At 34.2% G+C, this 22,435-nt stretch overlaps 1 long non-coding RNA gene across 1 annotated transcript in view; it reads left to right on the forward strand.

Annotated features, from left to right (window-relative positions):
- Positions 1 to 1,715: 1,715 nt before the first annotated feature.
- LOC128790328 (uncharacterized) overlaps positions 1,716 to 22,435 on the forward strand; it is a 35,320-nt gene continuing 14,600 nt past the window's right edge. Inside the window, exons 1-6 of the long non-coding RNA XR_008431699.1 lie at positions 1,716 to 1,784; positions 1,909 to 1,979; positions 2,161 to 2,262; positions 3,275 to 3,338; positions 8,465 to 8,537; positions 14,789 to 14,952. This is a non-coding gene — a long non-coding RNA (uncharacterized LOC128790328). The remainder of the gene's footprint in view (positions 1,785 to 1,908; positions 1,980 to 2,160; positions 2,263 to 3,274; positions 3,339 to 8,464; positions 8,538 to 14,788; positions 14,953 to 22,435) is intronic.

Genomic DNA, 22,435 nt, shown 5'->3' on the forward strand with positions numbered 1-22,435 from the left:
GTAAAAACCTGTTTTAAATTTAAATTTTTCTATGCTAATCTGAAATTAAGTACTCTCTTACTCACAAGTCACATTTGGTGTATTTCTAAGTAGTCTTCTCTGATCAAATCTGTGGCAGATTTCCTGTGGGGTGAGATAGCATTTAAAACATATCTAAATGATATTTTACTGTTAGCTTGATGTCATATAAACAGGGATACCCCGTTTCTAAGACCAGGCAAAATATTTGTTAGCTTGTCTCCAACAGTACTACAACACTTCAGTACTATAGTAATTGCAGTAATTGCATGACTTGCAGTACAAGAGTATTTTGGATTGGAGAGCAGAATGTTATCAGTCAACACACCAGGGTAGACATGCCCAATGGTATTAATTAGGGTGGGAGATCCTATTCTTCTTAATGCTGTAGATGAAGATAAGGAAATATTTTTAACAGAGGAAGCTGAGAATCCCAAGCTAGTCAGAAGTAAGAACTATACATGATATGATTAATAAGAAATTATTATTAAGAAAATAGGTTTAATGTATTGATCTTGAAGATAATTGCACCATAGTTTCTTATTATCCTACTGCAGACTCCTTATGTGAATTCCTAACAATATCTAAAGGTAATAAAAACATATCTTGAGTGTCGTTTTATTCCAAAGAAAGACATCTTGATGATGACAGATGTAGAAATATAGTTCTAGAAAAATATTTGCTTCAACTCACAAATGGGGATGGCTTTTTTAAAAATCCCTCTTGAACTACCCCACCGACTGAGTTTATTAGTAGGCTCTTATGGTAATAGAAAAAAGACAAACTATTTAGGACTTCCTATTTTATTTATATTACAAAATAATCATTGTTCAGTTAAGCATGTACCCTCATTGCTTCATTAGAAAGATTAATTTGTGGTTTCTGTGTATTTTCATTACTTATTTGTAGCAAACATAAACAACTCTCCTCAAAAGTTGTTAAAGGTAGCTTTTTAAAAATTACCAAAATAGAATAGACCACCAGACCAAAAAATGAAATGCCTGAAAATCTAGAAGACACCTGCTTTGAAGAGATGGTTTAGACCTTTTCTAATTGTCAAATTCTGTAAAAAATAGGTGAAATAATTTTCCTTCTTTTTTTGACAATTCTTTTGTAATACATAGCCATTTAAGTTTTATTCAGCAGGTATATTCAGCTTTGGACCACCATAGCCTATGTCATGGCATTAGTTTTGGAGTGTATATTTCCTATACAGGTGAAAAGGAATCAAAAATAATTTACTATAATTTTTATACAATTTTAGTGTATCTAGAAACTTCTGTAGGTATGAATTCTTTTGGTAACTGTTCTTTTTTATCAATACTTAATTTAATGAAAAATTAAATCATTCATCTTAACATGTCAGATTTTGTTGCAGATCTGAGCTCTTGCTAGAATAGAATAAAATTGACATGCTCCTTTGAATAATTTTCTTGTTTGAAATGGTGACTCTCTTCTCTATTTTGAAGATATGAAAAGGATCAGTTCTTTTGATTACTTCTGAACATAATTATGTTTTCTTCCTGGCAACATGCATATAGTGAACAAAAATAAGAAAGCTTAAAACTAATTTATTGTTTTCACAGGAGAAGGACAACTCTTTCAAGAGGTTGCTATACTATGTGACCTTTTTGCATCCTACAAGTTTTCAATTATATTTTGACTCTGAGCAGATCTTAAAGAGAATGATTGATTAAAAAAGGTCTTGTAAGCAGAGAAATAAGGCTGAGGTCTCACATGGCCTCATATCCAAAGGTTTTATTCATGTAAGTGCATAAAGAAAATAGATTTGAAAATGTTTGTGATTGAAAAACAGAGAACAATTTATCTAATGGTGTTGTACTTTTATATATTTATTGATTATATTGATTTTTTTTTTTTTGTCATCAGCTGTGAAACAAACCATGTTCATGAATCAGCTTCCTCAGCAATAATACATGCAAAATAAGACTTGCATTAAAGTAAGTATTCCCAACAAAGAGAATTCTTGTACCGTACTCTATTTCTATTAGCCCCAGTTTGGAGATGACTATGTATTGTATTTCTCCTGACAGTGAAAATTGTCTAATGATAATAATTCAAGCTATTAAAAAGAAGTGGAATATTAATGCTTTTTTCTTTTCTTCCCTGCCTTCCGAGAAGACAGAAAAGAAGATATCTCAAGCTGTTGAGATCCAATCTTTTTTTTGCTGACTGTAAAGACTTCTACCTTCTGAAGAGTCAATTGGACTTGACAGAGTACAAGTATGAAACAGATTTAGATTTGAGATTATAAATTCTCTTCATAAGGACTCCTAATGTACAAATTTCACAAGTGGACCCACATCACAGCAGAGACTGTTACAGCACTGATGGTATTCTGAACAGCTGCAAGTACAAGGGGTTATTTTTTTTGTTTGTAACATACCAGTACAACTTGATGGCTTTGATGCCTTTAGACCTCAAATATCTGCAATTCTAACTTGCTGATTCCCATAATAATCGAATACAGTAAGAATGGCCATCCTTTTCTTCATATTCATTTTTGTGGGTGTCTATTTAGCTATTTTTCCAGGCGTTTCCTAGGTTACTTTTCCAAAGTAGTTTCTGGTTTCTGCAGAACTTCTGTGTTGCTTGGACAACTGTCATGTCATGCCCAAGCAGACTATAATATGAATTCAGAAGATTGTTTATAGGAATCTCTTTAAGGTTTAAAATCTCCTATGGTTGCTCTTAATGTAAGAATGTAGGCTGTTCTTAAGAAATGTCTTTTAGATAATTATTGCTAGTCAAAACTACCACACTTAAATAAATCTATTTCTATTATACATTTGAATTTACTGGGGTTACCAAATACATGTTTATACTCTGTGCTGCAAAAAAAAACCCTTAACATTCCAAAACATGAGACTTCTTTATCCATATGGCTTCAAAATTAATATTTGAATTTACGAATCAGACACATTTTACACAACACTATTATGCTTTTTACATCCTTTTGCTAAAGAGGTTTTCTTTGCAATTTTATTTTTCTTTTTATAAACATAAATTAGAGGTGACAGGGAATCTATAAAAAGAATATGCCATTTATCATGATAGTCTATATTTTATCAAAATAAATGTCTTATGAAAGTTCATGCATTATTATCAGATATTATGAATACACTAAATTTGGTATATTTTCAATTAAATAGAACTCTTTTGGTATTTAAAATATATACTCTAAGATCTTTAGTGACTTTTTCAGATAAAATTGAATATTTTTCATTTCAATCAGGCTCAAGAGGATAAGCAATTATTCGGTGCCTTTTGTGTTTCTGCTCTTCAAATGCTTACACAAGGTAATTATATATCCATGGTTATTATTGTTCCAAGGTTATCATATACCAACTGTTTTGTTTAGGTTGCACAAGCCCAACTTCAGTTCTTTTTCAGAAGTGTTCTTTTGTCAGAAGCCTGCTTTCTCATCATCTTACTCATTCTTCATGCTCTAATCTTAGTTGCTTCTAATCTTTTTCTTACTCTTTAAGATAGTTGAAATTGAACATAGAATGAAAGATACAATTTAACAGAAATATATAGAAATTTACTATAAACCTTCAGAATATGTAATCAGGAGGGGACAAAAATACCTCTTGACATTCGGGATTCCAGTGCGTTACAGACAACCATGTAAAAACCTAGCTTTCTGATTTACTGCATATATGTCCTTTACTGGATTTCATAAAAGAATCTCCCTTAGTCACTAATTCCATGCAGCCTAAGACAGACCATTTACTGTCCTTGATCCATTGCTAAAAGGTCTGGCAGAAGATTAAAATGTTTCATACAAATGTCAAGGTGCCCATGAAAATATGACATCTTGCCCAGTAAGTAGTAGGGTAAAATAGGGTAATTGTTGTTAGCCTTTTCTGAGTACAGATCTTAATTTTGTTCTTAATTATGCTCAGAAACAATCCTTCCACTTTTCAACTAAATGTAAACTATATAATAATAGCTGGAAAAGTGACTCTTCAGAGTTTCGCTGGGCTATGACATGAGTGCAAATAGGTGTAGCTTCGTTTAATAGCATTAACTTCGGTAAACTGAGAGTCTGACCCATATGTAGTTATTTCAAACAGATAAGCAAAAAATAGTTTGAGTATTGGATGTCTTTTGGAAATTGCTAAAAGGTAGCATTTAGGATTACATTCAATTTCTGAACTTAATTCATAAAGTACATTAACTAAAAAACGATTATTTGGACAGAATGAGTAGGGAAGGATGATATTTATTCTTTTATTAAAGGTCAGCTGTGGGCAAGTAGGTTTCTTACTCCTGAAAATAGTATTCAGGTGAGGATTAGGTAGTTCTTGGAAGAGAAGTGCCAAGAATCAAATTCCAAAGTGGATCACAGGAACATATTTCTCAGACCACAGACACAAATGACAAATCAAGTGTTTGTCCTCATCTACAGAAATGTGATCCTGGAAGGCATCAGGTATATGGCCAAAAATGAAGTTGTAACTAGAGAAGGTTAACATTAACTTTGTGCTGGTCTGTCCAACTTACATTAATTTTTGTGAATATTTGTGACTGGTCAGACACATGGCTTTGTAGGGAGTAAGTTCTCTATATGTAGATAGCAGGCCTTCCATATCAGATGTATATTTCATTTAGGAAATACAAGCATGTCTTGCTCACTGTGAAATGTAGAACACATCAGAAAGTGAAAAATGTACTGCTGAGAAAATGGGGACATAGATGAAGAGGGACTGGGCAATAGCATTAATAGATTTGGCAGAGGAAATATAAAATATGATGTTTATTACACAGCAATATTAATTCTATTGTCTCAGTTTAATTTCAATGTGGTCACCTCTGACATGACAAGTAGAGAAGAATAACTAGTCAAAACAGCATTTGTAGTTTCAGTGCCACAGTACATATTTCCTATGTATTATTTCCTACCTCTTGTTTTTCACAGTCAATTTGTATTTAGAACATCCCTGCACTCTGCCCCAGGGACAGATGCACTTCAGAAATTCCTTCCTTCATGCATAACTACCTACCTAGTTCAAAACCCTGTCTGCAGCCTTGGACATTATATATGAAGAGCAAAATGAAAATTTCCACTTATTAAATGATTCTCAAGGATTTTAGAGCATTTAAAGTGCACATTAGAAATGTCTGTACTTTGGGAGTCCAAGGCTGATACATTCTTATTTTCATTTCCTTGGAGGTACTTGTGTTCTGCAAAGTTTACTAGCCTAGTATGTCCCTTGCCTGTATCTCCCTGTTTGGGAACTCCTTCCTAGAGAGGAATCATGAACTATTTTACCAGAAGCTGCTCCCTGAACTTTTCTGTTAATGATTACTTTGCACAGCACCGTATGGTATGTAAATACCATGAGGGTGGTATTTTTGAGAGTTGTATTTTGAAATACACCTCACCTTTAAAATTTTATTCACCTTTTGCAAAAGCTGGATCACATCTGACAGAAACTGACAGACTACTTTCTGCTATTAATTCTGTTGTATTAAGAGACAAGGGTCCTGGTAAGAAACAATGTGCAAACAAGAAATAGAAAGTCTTGTTTTAAATGACAGCCACATATATTTTCTCAAAAACAACCACCAAAAAAATCATGTTACTTAACACACAACTTCACTCAAAATTCACTCAAGGATTTGTCTCAACTTTTTTGCAAATGTTTCCTACAGCTCTCCTAGTGAATATTGCCATTGCTGAATGCTATAGGACTGGGTTCCTTTGGTGATTTATATACTATGCCAAAAATACATTTTATTGCTTTGCTTCTTCATTTCATTGGCAGGTTATTTTTGCATTAAAAGAAAAATCATCATTTGGACAAGATGACCTTCAAAGTCCCTACTCTACCTTCACAGTCTGTCTCCATCCCTTCCTAGGGACTAAACTTAGGACTGTTTAGTAAAAATCCTGAGATGAACTTTAGTAATATCCCACTCTGGCTGGAGAAACAGCCTAGTTTGAGACAATTTGGGTCACTGTACAGAAGCAATTTTGTCACTGCAATAACACTGATGCCAAGGTCCTCATATCATCTTCCTCTTTCACCTCTCTCACACACATTTAAAATTTGATCTTTATCACTTTCCATTAGTTCGGACTACTGTTTTATTGAGAAAATAGACAAACATTCTTTAATTTTTTTCTAAATTTGAAGCTCAGATTGTATGATGACATATTGAACTCTGCCATTTATTCATTATAAGAGAAAAAACTTATATTTATTTTTGAATTTCTTGTTTTTCAATTAATCACATGTTCTCTTTTAATCTGTTATGGGAAAAGGGAAAAATTAAAACATCAATTTCTTTAAATACTGGTTTTCCTTGTCCTTGTCTTATTTATCTGCTCACTAAATCTGGCTTGTGGTTTTCTGAGCTTTTTTTTTCCCCAGTGATTAGTTTTCCCATCAGTCTCTCTTTGACTGCATTATCATTAAAATGATGCAGCTCTCAATATTCAGTCACAGTCATTTCCCCCCAAAGCTCAAAAGTGAGTGAGCAACATTCTTCTTCAAGTTTTTGTGTTTTCATTAGACCACATCCTTTTTCCCTTCAAATCTGTCAAAACTTCAGGTAATGGACTCATGACCTGTACCTAAAATAATATTCACACCTATATTGCAGTCCTGAAAACAAATGTGGTCTGTCAGAGAGAGGCAATTGGATCATCAGTTCTTTCATTCTCAGGTAGAAAATATCTTGTATTATCTGGCAACTGACAGTGAAATGGGCTCTTAGTATAAAGTGTGCTTTATGTCTTACCAAGACTGCTAATTCAGTTTTAGGAAAAAAAGGATAAAAGTGTCTTTAATTGGGAAGGAACTACTCCAATATATTTTATAACCTTTGCAACAACAGAGAAAACATTCAAGAATAGGTTACACTTGGAGGACAGTCCCATGAAAATAAACACTTGTTTGTTCAGATACATTAATAAGATTCAAAGAGACATTGATTTATTAAATGATGCGTCATTAGTAGTGGAGACAAAGGCTAAATAAGCTTGCATGGAACGACTTACTCTAAAAGATGACACTGTAGCTTTCTTATTATTACAAGGATATGTAAATAAATTTAAACTGATTTACTGAAAGTTTGAACATTTTAAGATATGGCATTTTATACGTTATGTCTAACTTTAATGTGTGCATAATTAGTATAAGTTGGCATAGTACCATTTGTTCTAACAGAGCTCTGTTGACTTACTACACCTTAAGATCTTGCTCATTAGTAGCAGTTATCCTCAATTTGCTATGATAATATTAATATATGCCAGTTAGGAAACTTTTCTAAAGACAAATATTTAGAGAGTCATTGATACCTTGCTTCTCATAATGCCTATGGAAATGTAGGTTGTCTAGATGTAATGTGTCTTGAAAATGAGAGCAATTGTCCAGCGGGTAGGAAATTCCAGTGGGTAATAATACCTTTTATTTGTCCAAAAAATTTTTAAAAAAATCAGAATATTTTGTTAAGAAAACATTAATTTAGAAAATGTCAGAAAATAGATTATCTCTTAAATATATTAATTTTACTTCATATTATTTGCTTTCATAAACTTGCATTTGCATTATTTTTATTTGTGCTTTGGTATGATCTACATAGAGGGTAAATCAGGTCCCTCTTCAGGTAGAAGGAGGTGTTATTTTTCAGAAGTACCATTTTCAATAAGGAAAATAAGCCTATTCTGTTAAGGAACGTTGTAGCAAGATAAGGTAGAAGAGGAACAAAACCCAAGGAGGAAACCCAACTGATGGTTTCTTCGGTTTATTCATGCATACTCATATGAAAATACATTCCTGCTACATGGATCAGTTTTATTATTCTTAAAAGAGGCCATATTATTTTATGGATGGAGCAATTACTAATACTGAATTGATAATACTGGAATATAAATACTGTAGTAACTATTTTAACTAATTATAAGAGAGACAAGTAAAAAATTATCTAGAATTAGAGTTATAACTTATGTAACAAGAAATATAAAAAGGCTGTATGTAAAACAGAGTTTTGGTTAAAAAACCCGTTCTGCAAAGTAGTTTGATGTTCTGACATCAATTTTTTAGTCCCCTTTGAAAGGCAAAGGCTTTATAATATTTCCTCCCCTGTTTATACATTAATGTAATATTCTTTCTTCATGCTGGTAAGCTACATCTGGAGAGAACACATATATGTAAGTTATAAAAAGAATGGGTTTGAAAAGCACAACCATTTTTTTTTTTTTTTAGATACTGGCTGCACACTTAATTGATCTATTATGAAAACGTGACTCATTTAGTGCTCCAAAAGATTAAAGTAATACTTAATAAAAGCCAGTACATTCATGTATGTTTAAAACACTTATTGTAACAGTTGATTTTACTTAAAATAGATCTTTAAGTCAGTGGGAACATAAAAAATTTTAAAGGGTAAAAATGTGTTATTTCTTTGCCAGCAGCTCTACATCAGAGAACAGCACAGCAGCTCACCATAGTGCGTGCAGAAGGAATATCAAATGAAAGAAGGAGGTGAGGAGGTATCAGCAGTTGGTTACACAGTACAGTGAAACCTCCAACAATATTACTCAAAGCATTTACATTTTAGTCAGGGGTATGCTGCTGTATTTGAACAGAGTTCATTTTTATCTGGAATGTTATTTAGGGAAATGATAACAATAAAAGGGAGCCTGATACATTATGTTTTTTATGATTTCTACATCCCTCTTCCTCCCTGCCAAACCTGACAGATCATCTGACATCAGAGCATCAGAGTATTGAGGTTTGTTTTCTCACAAAAAGCACATTGGGGCTCTTCACAATTAGTGGTACTGTACCAGGTCCCACACCAGAGGTAATCAGCAGAGATCCATCACAGCTGTCATATCTGGCCTTGGACTATGCTTTTCAGTATATTTTGGATGTTTTTAATGTATGCTTTATGCCTCAAAATAAATGCACTTTGAATTTTATTAAGCTAATGGATGTAACTAATTAACCCAAAATATTAAAACATAACAAAGGCACAAATAAGTATTCAGAACAAATTAGTTCACCTTGTGAGTGAATGTAGTAATAGTTTATTTCCACTTATACTGCACTTATTGTATACTTTTAACATGCTATCTAAACGTATTTCTAAATATATTTTGGCCTGAATCTTGCTTCAAAAAAGTGGCTAAAGATAGCATGAAAAATGTCTTTATTGTATCTTAGTTTTCCTTGGCTTTGTTAGGCACAGAATGAAAGCAGGAAGTATTTGGCCCTGTGTATCTAACTTGTCATTTGGAAATTTCAAGTTTTGGTTTCTTCCTTGCATGCTGAGGTTTAATTTAAACCATGTCACCCACTCTAGGCAATGATGTCATATCCCTCTGTGATAGCTCTCTGAAGTTGCCAGTGAGTTAATGCCATTCTCTCTTCTCATAAATGTTGAACAAGTGCAATAAAGAAAATCTAGCACTTGTTCATGGAGAAAACTTTGTAATTTGTAGGACAAATGCCAGAGTCAATGTTTAATTCTCCATTAACATGGAATGAAAAATAATTAAAAAGTTTTCCAGAATTTAATTTTAGCTCAATTTACTTAAATAATCATTATGGTTGTTCTGGCTTCAGGCTTTCACTTACATTTCAAGGAAACTGCATGTCTTGCTTTACAATAGCAGGTATTGTGGTTCCTCACACTGCCTTTCAAGGCTGTCATAGATAAAGTGAAAGAAAAGACTTTCCATGTCATTTTATCCTTTTCCCTTTCTAGGACAGGATTATCCTTTATAATGGAAACTGCAGAACTATATTCAGTATAACTTAAAATGGCTGATCAAATGGTTTCTATCACCACTTACTATTAACAGATGTAATGTCGTATGCAAACACTGATTTTCAAAAGTCATAGAAATTGTATTCTGAATTTTAATTTGAAGGACCCATTAATACTGAAAACCAAACAAAGAGATCATTCTGTGTCTACATGATACCTCATTCCTGTATTACAAGAATCATTCTGATATATAATCTGATACAGATGACATAATGAGACAGAGGAAGGGATGGAGACAGACTGTGAAGGTAGAGTAGGGACTTTGAAGGTCATCTTGTCCAAATGCATGTGCAAGCAGGGTCCCTGAGAGCAGGCTGCCCAGGAATGTGTCCCGAGAGCTAGTGTTCAATCATCCTCACAGGGAAAAAATGTTTCCTGATGTTCTTACAGAAAAAAGACATTCAATGAGAGCATGTCTAACATATAACTATTCAGTTCAGTGGCCTCTGGGAGCCAAGAAATCTTCCTATGACAATTATAATTTAGTATTAATACACACATATATATATATGTACATAAATAAAATCTCACAGAATCATGCTGAGACCATATCCTGAAGTTTGAAGGCACCAGGACTGTCTGAACAGTTCTGGAAAGCATTATAAGGTGGGGGAAGCCAAACCTGGCACTTTGTCATTCCTTATTGTTTACTGGGAACAGCATCTGCAACAGTCCCTGAAACCTCCCCCATATTTTGATTTAGCAGAAACTATTTTCTTTCTTCCAAGACAAAGCCCAGGAGCTAGATAATCTGCAGAGAAGTACTCAAGATCAAAGCCTTTCAGTGTATACAAACACCCAGAGTATCTGGGGAGCACTGGCTTTGAAATCCAAGTTTTATCGACTCTGTTGTTCATGAAATGACTTACTTCAATGTCCTTTTTTATCCGAGTAATATAATACTTATTGCTTTTTGTGATGGTTAAATTAATGTTCACAAATGTTATCAGATGAAGGGGAATAAACAAGGAGAAAATATTTTTACTCTTAGATAGTAGCTTGCAGAAATAAAATATCAAGCTGTCAACTATGCTTTAATATACATCTTTATTTCCCATATTAATTTGTTTACATCCAAATGCAGAATATATATAACTTAAGTAAGTTCCCTTTTCTCTGCTGGAAATCTTTTTTACTTCATCACATAAATGGAAATGTTTTCATATCCTCCCCCAAATATTTTATTCTGCATGCATGGCAGGATATTGATTCTGTAAAATATATCTCCCAGAACACTGTAACAGGCTCTGCCTGGAAATATGTGTGCGCCCAGTATGCCATGAAAAATAATAAAGACCTCAGAAGCAAAGATTTCCCTAATTGTTTTATCGGGGACAGTGGAAATGCTATTAGAGAGACATAAAACTTATTAACAAACAACATTTGTGGAAATGTAAAAACATTTACTTTCTGTATTGGTAGCAATTCTTCATCATACTTTTAATTGTATTTCTGACAAAACAATCAGAGAAAAAAACTGCTTGTACCAGATAATTTATATTCTAATAAATAAGAGTTTGTATAAATCATTAATTAAATCAGCAAATGTCGTCAACTGTAATAAAGAAGGTACATGTACATCCCACCTACTTAAAAAGAATAACTGTCAAATGAAGCCTTTCTTGTCCTATGTACTATTAACAAATAAAATTGTGCTAATCTTTGTAAAGAATTTATTGGCTTCATTTGGATAAAATAAGAGGAAAAACAAAGAAAAGAGGAACAGAGTATCTTTTAGCTTTATAGTCTAAACAGCAGGATACCTTTGAGAACAAAGAGATTTAGTTGTCAGTGAAGACATTTCTAGTAAAATGAGGCATATGTCCAAACTGCACAGCAGCTTTCTTTGCCACTTTGTTTATTTCTCGTTTCTGTCTCATTTGTGTTCCTTATTTGTTTGCTTTTACTGCTTAAGTGGGAATGAATACCAGTCTGCACAATTTACACATAAGGGATGGGATATGCTCTACCAACACACCTTGAAAATCAAGGAAATAACAACACATCTCATTGTATAATCTAGAAATCAGAACTGAAAGGAAACCTTTAGTGCTCTTCTCTGCCTTCCTTCTGTGCAATCCAAAATCCCTTTTAACAGACTTTGCTGTGGTGTGGTTTTTGCTTTAAGTTCGTGTTTGCCCACTATTCTCCTCCCTAATCTCCTCCCCTCCCGAGTTACCCATCTCCCCAAGCCCTTCCCTAATTTCCTCCCTCCCAAGTTGTCAATCCTCCCTATCCCTACCCCTTTTTCCAGAGTGTTCCTTGTCTATCTTGTAGTATTCGATACCCCATTTGTTGCTTTGTATTATCCCCCTCCCCTGCTCTCCCTGATAGCTTTATAGAATGTTAGTCCTGCCCTAGATTCCTCCCCTGCCATGCTCTCATTGGTTAGTTGCCCTATACCACTCCCCCTATAAAAATCTCTGCAGCCACCCCCGGGCTTTGTCTTGGGGTCCCAGGTTGTGGGCCTAATAAATCCATCCAGTTTTACCCCGTGTCCTCTGTCGTCGTTATCTGTTCCTGCACCGCACCAAGCGATAACCAGGAATAGCAGAGCTCACGGGGGGAAGGTCGTGTCCCTGCTGTCGCTGCCCAGCACGATATGACAGCACATTGTGACAAGACTCCAAAATCTCACTCAACCAGATGACATAGGAGATTGAAATGTATTAAACCAGGTAATGCTTTGTTTTCACAGACCTCTGGATGAGTAGAGGACTTAAAAAGAAAAAGGTACTCTCAGTCATGTATTTAACATTTCAATGTTAAATGAAGAACCGCTGCCTCTTTTACTGAGCACATCTGGCTTCAAAGTACAGATTTAATTTTTTAATGGATAAATCTGTAACATTAATATTCTAATGTACACCAACTCCTTTAGTTTCACATAAGAACTGAATAGCATGCTGTCCCAGTCATGTTTGGATGAGCTGTGTGACATGAACTGGGTTGGGCAGTAGAGGAACAGAACAAGTGGATCTCCATGAAGTTGAGCAGTGAAAAGTGCAGACAGAACAAATGCATGCATCTGTACAGGAGAAGAGCAATCTTGCAGGCAGTTCCCTGGGAGCCTCTGTGGATAAGATGAATGGGTCTGTCCAGTCTATTCTTGCAGTGAGCAAGGTTAACCACACTGCCAGGGCTACATTTGCGTGGTGGGTTGGCTCTGACTGGACATCAGGTACCCACCAAAGCTCTACCTCTTCCTGCTTCAACTGGACAGGGGATAGAAACTATAAGAAAAGCCTTATGAGTCTTGACAAGGATGGGGAGTGATCACTCATCAATTACCATAACAGGAAAAAATCCCTTGATTAAGTGAAATTAATTTAATCTTCCAATTCAATCAGAATCATATAATGAGATATAAAATGAAACCTTAAAATCACCTTCCCCCCACTTCTCCCTTCTTGCCTTCACTTTTTTCCTGAGTTCTCCACCTTCTCCCCTCCAGCAGTGCAGGGGAACAGGGAATAGAGGTGTCGGTCTATTCATCACAAGTATTCTCTGTCATTTCTTCCTCCTCAGGGTGAGAACTCCCCCCACTCTTCCCCTGTTCCAGAGAGGGTACCTTCAGCACTGTTTAGCTATTTAAAACAGGAATTTTAGAAAGCATGGAGCCAGACTTGGTTTTGGTGCAGAGAAAGAGGATGGAGTGCACTGGTCCCAAGTGGCAGCACAACAAAGCACAATTGGGCATAAGGAAAACATTCTTCCCCTTAGCATTTATTAGCATTGGAACAGCTTTCCTAGAGCTGGAGGAATGGCAAGCCCTGAAAACTTTCAGTGTTAAGCTGTGAAAGGCTTTCTAGTGTCTGGTCTAATTCTGAAGCTGGCTGAGTTCTGAGAAATTTGAAGCAGGTGACTTCCAGAAGTCTCTTCTAATCTAAGTTTTTCTTTGATCCTGTGTTCAAGAGTTTAAAACTTTTATCTTGTAGGACACTTCTTGAGGGCTTTTTTTTTGTCCCTTGCAATCTTCAACATGATCCAAAATTACCTTGTCTTTCCTTTAAAAAATGAGCTCACAAAAACTTGGGATAAGGATAGAGCTTCTTTCAAAACTGGCTGTCAGAGTGTCTCATTTTTAGCTGATATCTGATATTAGCAACTCTGTCCTGCATTTCCAAAATCACCCCAAATAATTCCAACATTGAAAATTTAGCAATGATCTCCTGCTTGATTAGAGAGGATAAACAGGAAATACTGAATAACCCTGCCCTTAAGAAGACATTATATAGCTTGATTAGATATTTTCATGGATGCTTTCCATCAGTATTACCACTTCAGTATCTCACAATCCTGTTGGATCACAGGATCACACTCACTGATCACAGGAGCTGCTTTGCCCAGAAAGGCCAAAAACAAGAATAATTCTCTGCATTTGCTATATTCATATGACTTGCTGCACTTCCCCTAATTCCTGTCTCACATCTTTTTCCCTAACTCTGTTTTTATGGTCCTGTATCTTTTGCCTGTACATAATCCAGGGTAGAATTCCACAGTTCTCCTAGCCATTGGTTACCACAATTGCATACTAATTACTGACTAAGCACAGGTATCTTCTGTCTTTTAGAGAATTTGAGATTGCAAAATATAAATGAGGCATTTCTTAAGCAAAAATAACATTTATTTGAAATTGGTAGGAGGAAGCAAAGAAATAAATTGCAAAAATCTATGAGAATGTCTATCACAGTAATGTGAGTAGTCTGAATTTTTGGATATCAGTCTTCCTCAGGTTGTGTTCAATTATTTTAGAGCTATAACAAGCTCTTCTTTGGCCTATCTTCATTAACTGAACAACAGTTTCTTTTGGGCTATTCCTTCCCTTCTTATGTGTTACATCATAATCATAGAGCTTCCATTTAATATAACCCAATATATACTAACACAGAAAGTGTCTGAGTTACAAAACTTGTAGTGTACATAAGCTGCTATTAGCAGCTTCCCATTTCTCTCACAGACTGTCCAGAAGTGGATGTCCCCTGGGACCCAGAGGAAACCATGATAAAAGAGCAAGTTTTCAGAATCAGCATGGCCAGAGCTGCTCCAGTTTGTACACCACCTTCAGCCTGGGGCTGTTTTAAGCTTTATTGGCTAATGTCTGCAGGGCAAACAAATGCTGAGGTGAGTTCAGAATTTTTTCTAAACTTTTTAATTTTAACTGAGTTAACCATGAGTTAATAAACTGAAGGGATGTACACAGCTGTAGGTTTCAAATATTAGGGAGGTGAAATAGTCCCTGTCAAAATGAAAGGACAACTACATCAGGATTTAAGAGAACTAATAATTCCCATTTTTCTTCCCTGTGAGGTGGCTGCTATTGAACTAAACCTATGATATTTGCGTAAACATCACTTTAAGTGATTTGACAATAAATAAAAGGGAATAATTTCAGAACCTAAAGAGGTCTGAGAATACTTCAAGAATGTTACTGGAAAATGTGTATTCCTCACAAAACCTTTTGCCTCATTGTGTTCATTTAATAAGACTTATGAAGGTGGAATGGTTAACAATGAGATAATCCAAATGACTTATATGTCAAATTAATGGTCAAGAAAGCCAACATGGAACTATTCCAACACAGATATTTGGGCTGCTACCACTGCAAATAGCAATTAAAAAAAAAAAATACTTGTCCTTAAGGTAACTTACTGTCTTCATTCTTACTTTGAGTAATTTTTTTCCCCCACAATTTACGGTTTTTATCACACTCAAACACATTTATTTTATACAGGCCTGTTTATTGTATGAATTAGGTGATATGTCTCCATATTGTATGTAACATACATATATTACATGTTATTTTATATGAGATTGTTCTTGTATTATTCAATGGTATTTCACATGAGGTATTTCTGTGTTATTTAATTTTCAAATATATTGTATTAAATGCATAGCATATTGGCATAAGCTGCAATAAGCAAAGGCTTAAATAATATTTTTTTCTGATAATTTTTTGTTATGTCTTTCAGTAGTCTTGATAAATCTGTTTTATTTGTCTCATTATGACAGTCTATAGTTCAAAGTGTATATTTTTTCTTTTTAATTTTAAATTTGAACTTTACATTAGGTTGATTAATTTTGCAGAAAGGTCTCAAGACATCTGAAGAGGTCTAAGCTATGCTGTCTGCATGAGGATCAACTGTTTGGAAAATCCTGACATATTTGGTTCATCATTTTTTTGTTCAGATCTTAGTCAATAATGGCTTTCATCCCCAAAAGAGAGGAAACCACTTTTTCCTCTTCATTTTAGTTGATAAGTATCTTTGGATGTATGCAACTGGGTCTCAGTTTGCCGCTTCCTCTTGCTCTAGTTTTGTCTTTCATAAAATACTGTATGAAACAAGAAGACAGTTGCATGAAAATTGGTCTAAATAGAACAGTTATGGTATGAATAAATGAGTGCACTCTAAGGGCCTTAGTACTTTTCATGCATTTATTTAAACAGCTGGCATTGGTTTCCACTGATCACTTATCCCAGGAGCTTCCTTTTGAAATGTAGCAAATAAAAAATTCTTCCATGAACCAGTGTGATCTTATCTCCTAGCTCATTCTGTTTCTATTGTTCTAGTCTTTTCTGGTTTGTTCTGTTCTGTTTAATTTCATGAATACCTCAAAGACTATGAACTCTCTCAAACTGTTCAAATTTTCTCATATTTCTTGTAAAATTTTTCCTTTAAATTCTAGAAGCATATACTTCTATCATTCTCTGGTGTCAAGAATGTGAAAAGTTTTTTTTCTCAATCTTGAATGAAAAAAAATCTTATTTTGTGGTGAAAAAAGTAACAGTAAATGTTCTCATTCATAATTCAATAGCTGTTGAGCAGATGAGATCTTTGTGATTGTCATCCAATCAGCTACTGATGCTTAAAAAAAAGCAGTTAAATAAACCTGGTTAATGTTCTTCACTGGTGATTAATACCCACCTCCCCTTCACCACCCCTCTCAAAAAAAACCACAAACTAACTAACTAACTAAAAACAAGAAAATAAAAAATATTAGAAAGAAATGGGAAAGCTAAACCTTTTAATGAGGGTTAAAATACCCTGTTTGCTCACAGATAATGCAGGATCTCTGTGAAAGAGGATGCATAAGAAGATATGTGATGATGAGAAGTAGAGCATGATGAACAGAAAGAGAGGCTGGGAAAAGGTTGCATTGTACTACTCCCTATTTGTGCACTTCTGAACTTATTTTTACATGAATTTTACAAGGTGAAGCAAGGTGTCTTCTATTAGATGCTAAATGTTTATTTATTGAGCTTAGAAGCTTAATTATTGGATCAGAGAAGGGTGCAATGAAGCTGCTATTTCAAAAAGCCTCCACTTGTTTTATAGGCTGGTCAACCAGTCTAAAAAAAGTAGCTGTTAGCTTTTCTATAGATTTTTCTTTCTTTTTCCATTCTAGATTTTCATTGATGCAGTAAGCTTTAAAAACTACAAGCATCTGATATATTTTATTTAAAAAGCAACTGCTTAGTCTATCAGGGATGCTATGAGAAATGAATAGACTCATAGAATGCTTGGACCTTAATTTTCATTTATCTTTAGCCCCCTTGATTTGCTCTGGCTATGCAAAATGGCTTTAAAATTGTTCTTACCATGTCTTAAAGTTCCCAAACCATACCAGTGTTGAGAAAGGGGCCTTGGTGTAAATGAGAATCAGGCTTCCAAAAGAGTGTTTGCCCAGCAGGTTGTCACTAAGGTTATTTAGCTGCAGTTGCTTCTGCAATAGAGTCACATTTAGAAACTTCACTGTTAAATGAAATTCCAGCTCCCGTGTTCCTTTACCTCTTAGCACTATCACAAACAAAAGTATAATGGTGCAACACAAAGCTTGTGGATGTGCAAGAAATATAATGTACTCAAGTAACCTATATTTTTTCCAGAATGTGGTCCACTTTCTAGTTAACAAGCCATCAAATGTGTCATCTAAACAAAATAGAGTGTTCTAATGCTTTTAAATAACTCACTAATTGCAATACTTGATTTCTGTTATAATGTTCTGGAAATGTCTAATTTATGCTCAGTACCACACTTGAGAACAACTCCAGTTAGAGATAGATTTCAATGACTTCTATATGAAAGTAGAAAAATATACTTTAGGCTTTTTGTGGAATAAAAAATATAAAAGGAAAAAAAAGAAACTAAGTCCAAAACCTTGTGTAATTTTACTGTAATATTTATTATCTTATACATACAAAAAAAAAATTAAAAACTCCAAGCAGCTCCTTCCTATTCTTCCAGTACAGGTCACATATTCCTCTGTGTATCGTTGAATCAAATATCTGTTGACAAGCTTAAAATAGATTTGTTTGTAAAGGAAGCGCACAGTCCTCAGCAGAAGGATACATAAGGAGTGTCTAACTCTTTTCACAGAAGATATAGTCCTGAATCTGGTAGATTTGTATTTTGAAAACTAAACAACTCCTTGTGGGTAACTTTAACAGCCAGGCAACAGCATTTATTCTAGCGAAAATATTAGTATTCTATCCAGAAAAACAGTAAATTCTCTGTGAGTTAAAAGAACGGAAATGTAGGTGAAAATCAGATTAATACATGTTGCAACAAAGTCATGTTTATATTTTTGTATTATCATTCAAACATTTATTATTAGAATATATTGATATCAGTATATATTACCTTTGCAGTGTACACTTCTTAATTTGTTCTGTTTCCTCAGTGCTTTTTGCCTTATATTTTCTTCTCTCTCATTTCCTTTCCGTGATATACTATTTACTGCTTATATTCTTTCATCATTGAGGACAAGTTCATATTTTACAGTAAAACTGTTGACATCTAAATTTCAAGCTCTTCCGCTCTCTTTTGGTAGGGGGAAGGAACAAACACAGCTAATTGCTTACAAAAAAAAAATCCCCCTTTTTTGATTTTTTGACAGTTCTATCAGTTCACAAACATCTGTGGAATAATTTTTCCTTGAAGAATTTTCATTGAGTTTTTCAAGCTACACCCAGCAGCAAATAGCAAAATGCCTATCTGGCATTTTGTCATGCCAAGCTGTTGGGCATGACAAAATTTCGTGTGAGCTTCCAGGCTGTCCTGCATACAGTCTGATCTTACAGATGTCTGATCCTAGTACAAGCTTCCCAGATTAACCTACATGTCTCAAGTGACATCATAGCCCTGGAACTGTCATCTTCATTTCAAACATTTGTGGCAGATATTTTGCTTCCTTAAAGTAAAAAATATTTAAGTATCTGCTTTATAGAAATCAGAACAATGACCTAGGTGGATCTAATATTTCAGTTTTCCTAAATTACTTTTGCCAATCTATTAGCATAAAAAATTAAATATACTCTTAGGCATTTGAACCTTTGATGAGGTCTAGTTGCCCTTCTTGTTAGTTTTCTACAGGTCCTAATATCTTTTCATTATTAGTTCCAATAGACATTCAGTTAAATTTCTGAAGTCAATTTTCTCAGATTTTTATGCCTGTTTTCCTAGCCCTAAGTAATTGATTTTTAAAAATATTATGAATTCACTATTTTTTTTACTGTCCCATAACCTGTGGGTATATGCTTGCATGTTTATAAGATTTGTTTCTACAAAATATATTTTATTTTCTTATCTTTCTGTTTTCATGTTCTTAAAAAGCTGAAGCTATTCTGGGTGATTAAAACATCCTGTCCACCATTCACACAAAAACCCCCAAAAATTGAAACAAATCCCAACACACTGTTGATTTAAACCTTTAATTAGAATAGCAGAAATATCATCAAATGAACTAAAATGAAAATGGATGAGTGGCATCCTTGAGTATTTAGTAGAAAATGGAACATTCTGCTATAGCTCTGGTTTATTCCCAACCCAGACCTGTAACATCCATAGTTAAAATCAAGTGGATGTCTTATAACTTATCATAAGAGGTGTGGTTTCCAAACAAAGGGGAAACATAGCCAAATAAAAGCAAAAATAAAATATTGTGCAAAATACCATACATGTATTGAAACATAAGAATATTATTTTTAAATTTTGTGCATCACTCCTGTTTCTTTTTGCTGCATCCATACACTGGGAATCTGGTCACTGAGATTTGTCCGTCTGCTATCAGTTGCTCATTGGCACTTTGAATCATACCCACTCAATGGATCACCAAATGTTACAGTAGAATTTTATCAAAAAATTTCCATAGGACAAAAACTTTTCAAAAGCTTTTACAAAAAAGTAATTGTCTGTTTAAGTTGAATGAGATGGCCTGTTTAAATAAGGAATAAATTTACTCTCTCTAGCTGTTGAAAATAGTGTAATGAGAAAATAAAATTTTGTATTCTGTTGATATTTAAAATGCATATGTTGGATTTTTCATTTGCTTTCCCAATTTGAGATATAAAATTGATTATAGAATGATTTTATTTTATGGCAGTGTTTTGGAGAAATGTGAGAACAGAAAGAAAAGTGAATATCTAATGTAAAACTGAATTCATTTTAAAAAAGTGGGAAAAATTTAAAAATTAATTTCAATAGGAAAAGTTTATCAAGAAGTGTTATCTTGATTTTATTAACTTCTGGTGCAAATCTTATTCATCACCTGAACTCTGTTAGTTTCATTTCAGTACTTGAAAATGTGAAGTGCCTTATATATTTTGCAAGCTGCAGTAACTCTGACTTAAGTACCAAATTGGGCTAATTGAGGCTGTTGGCCTTGTTTAAGTGATTATCTATTCAAAGTCCATATGATGTAACGCACTTGTAGAATCCATTTTGAATATTTGCATCCACTGGAGCAACTGCAATCTAAGCAGAATGAATACACATCCATTTTTCAGTGCAGGAAAAAATGCTGACATTCTTTTAAAGGCCAGGTATGTGAAGTTGCCTCCCTATGGAAATAGGAGTCACACCACAAGTTCTCCTGGGGAATGCATTCTGGCTGATACTTATAAATTTTTTGTTAACCATGTATGCAAGATTTGTTACTGCAAAAAAAAAATAGGGTAAAAATTGTCAAATGCAAGAGTTTAGTCACATTTAATTGTAGGACAAGCTCATGTAATTTCACCATATTCTGATCAGGCTTCACAAATTTTGTTTTCAGACACTGTTATTTGGTATTCAGAAAGTTGCTCAATGACACTGCTTTTTTGTGTGTGGAGCTGCACCTTGCTGATATTTCATCCGGGATTATGATAGCTTCCTCCAAAAAAATAGAAAATCTAAAGAAATGTAAATCTGTGGAATTTGTAAGTGATTTTTCCACAGTCTGTTCCAGTAGAAGAAACTTCTTTTGCTTTGACAATCAATATAAAAATTAGCAGTTATTATAGTATATTTACTTAGATTATGCAGACTGCATATCACCCTGAAAACACAAAATTACTTGGAGACATCAGAGAATTACACCACAGTGTTTGTAAATCCTCTTCAGTGACAAGCACCTCATCTTGTTCAGGCATTATATGTACATTGGACCCTCTTAAGAAGAATGACAGCTAGAACCAATTTTGCTGTAGTTGGTTGAAATTTATCTGTTGTCATGACTGGCTCTTTGTTTTACTCACAGTTTATCTGTATGTAAAGCACACAAAAGATCAAGAATAGTATATGGCTTCTTACCCTGGTAAAGCTAAAATTGCAATGCAGAAGTGCAAATGAGGTTCATAAAAGCTGTCTTGGAACTAAAAACAATGCATCCAAACAAAAAAGTTGTCATAATCCAGAGAAATAATTCAAAGTCCTCATGAAATTCCGTACCTGAAATAAAAGGGTACTGCAAAAGTAGTCTCAGCCTTCAGTTTCCCAGTGTTAACTTTGAAAATAATAACCATGAATAATCAAACACACAAGTAACAGTCACTTCAATATAAGTATTCCAGTATAAGACTCGGTTCTTCTCTCCTCAAGAACCTGTTATAGATTCTAAGACAGTTAAACTTAGGAAATGTACATTTATGAACAGCAAAGGAAGTGAGAGATCACTTAGTAATGATGTAAATAATACTGCACCAATGTATTTCATTAGCTGAAGTATTTCAAATTTTCAGCTATTTGTGCTAACTATATAGATTACATGCAGAGTTTTATTGAAGATTAGGACATAGATAAAAGAAAAGAAATTTTAGATAACATGGGTGTATTTGGCTACATCAGTTCTGTAACAGGATCAATAACATTACGTAGTGAGGCAGCAGGGTTCCCCGAGGTACACTGCTGTGCTCAAATACTAGAACTATTTAGGACACATACATAGCTTAACTATCAGCAAGAAAGCACCTCAGACAATTTCTGCTTTTACTGTGTGTTTTGTAATATAACGTAAGATACTCTGTAGGGTTTAGAATGACAATTTACTCCAGTAGATTTCAAATTAGTACACAAAAAAGAAGGTAGAATCTTCTTGGTTTCTTTTTTTCAGATGTGAGAATGGAGAAATGAAAGATCAAATAGCTTGCTGAATGTGAAGAGTTAAGATTTCACCTCAGCTTTTCAGGTATATATTAATCAATGAAGAATATGTGCAACTTCAGACACAGGGAGACCCAACCTCCATTTCTTTTCTAGATACACAGGTGAATATTTTATAAAGTTTTATGACAAATGTTAGCTTAAACTTTCTAGTCACTTTCAGACTTTTGCTCTCATCTGAATCA

This window comes from Vidua chalybeata, chromosome 6, assembly GCF_026979565.1.
Source record: "Vidua chalybeata isolate OUT-0048 chromosome 6, bVidCha1 merged haplotype, whole genome shotgun sequence".
Classification (NCBI taxonomy): Eukaryota; Metazoa; Chordata; class Aves; order Passeriformes; family Viduidae; genus Vidua; species Vidua chalybeata.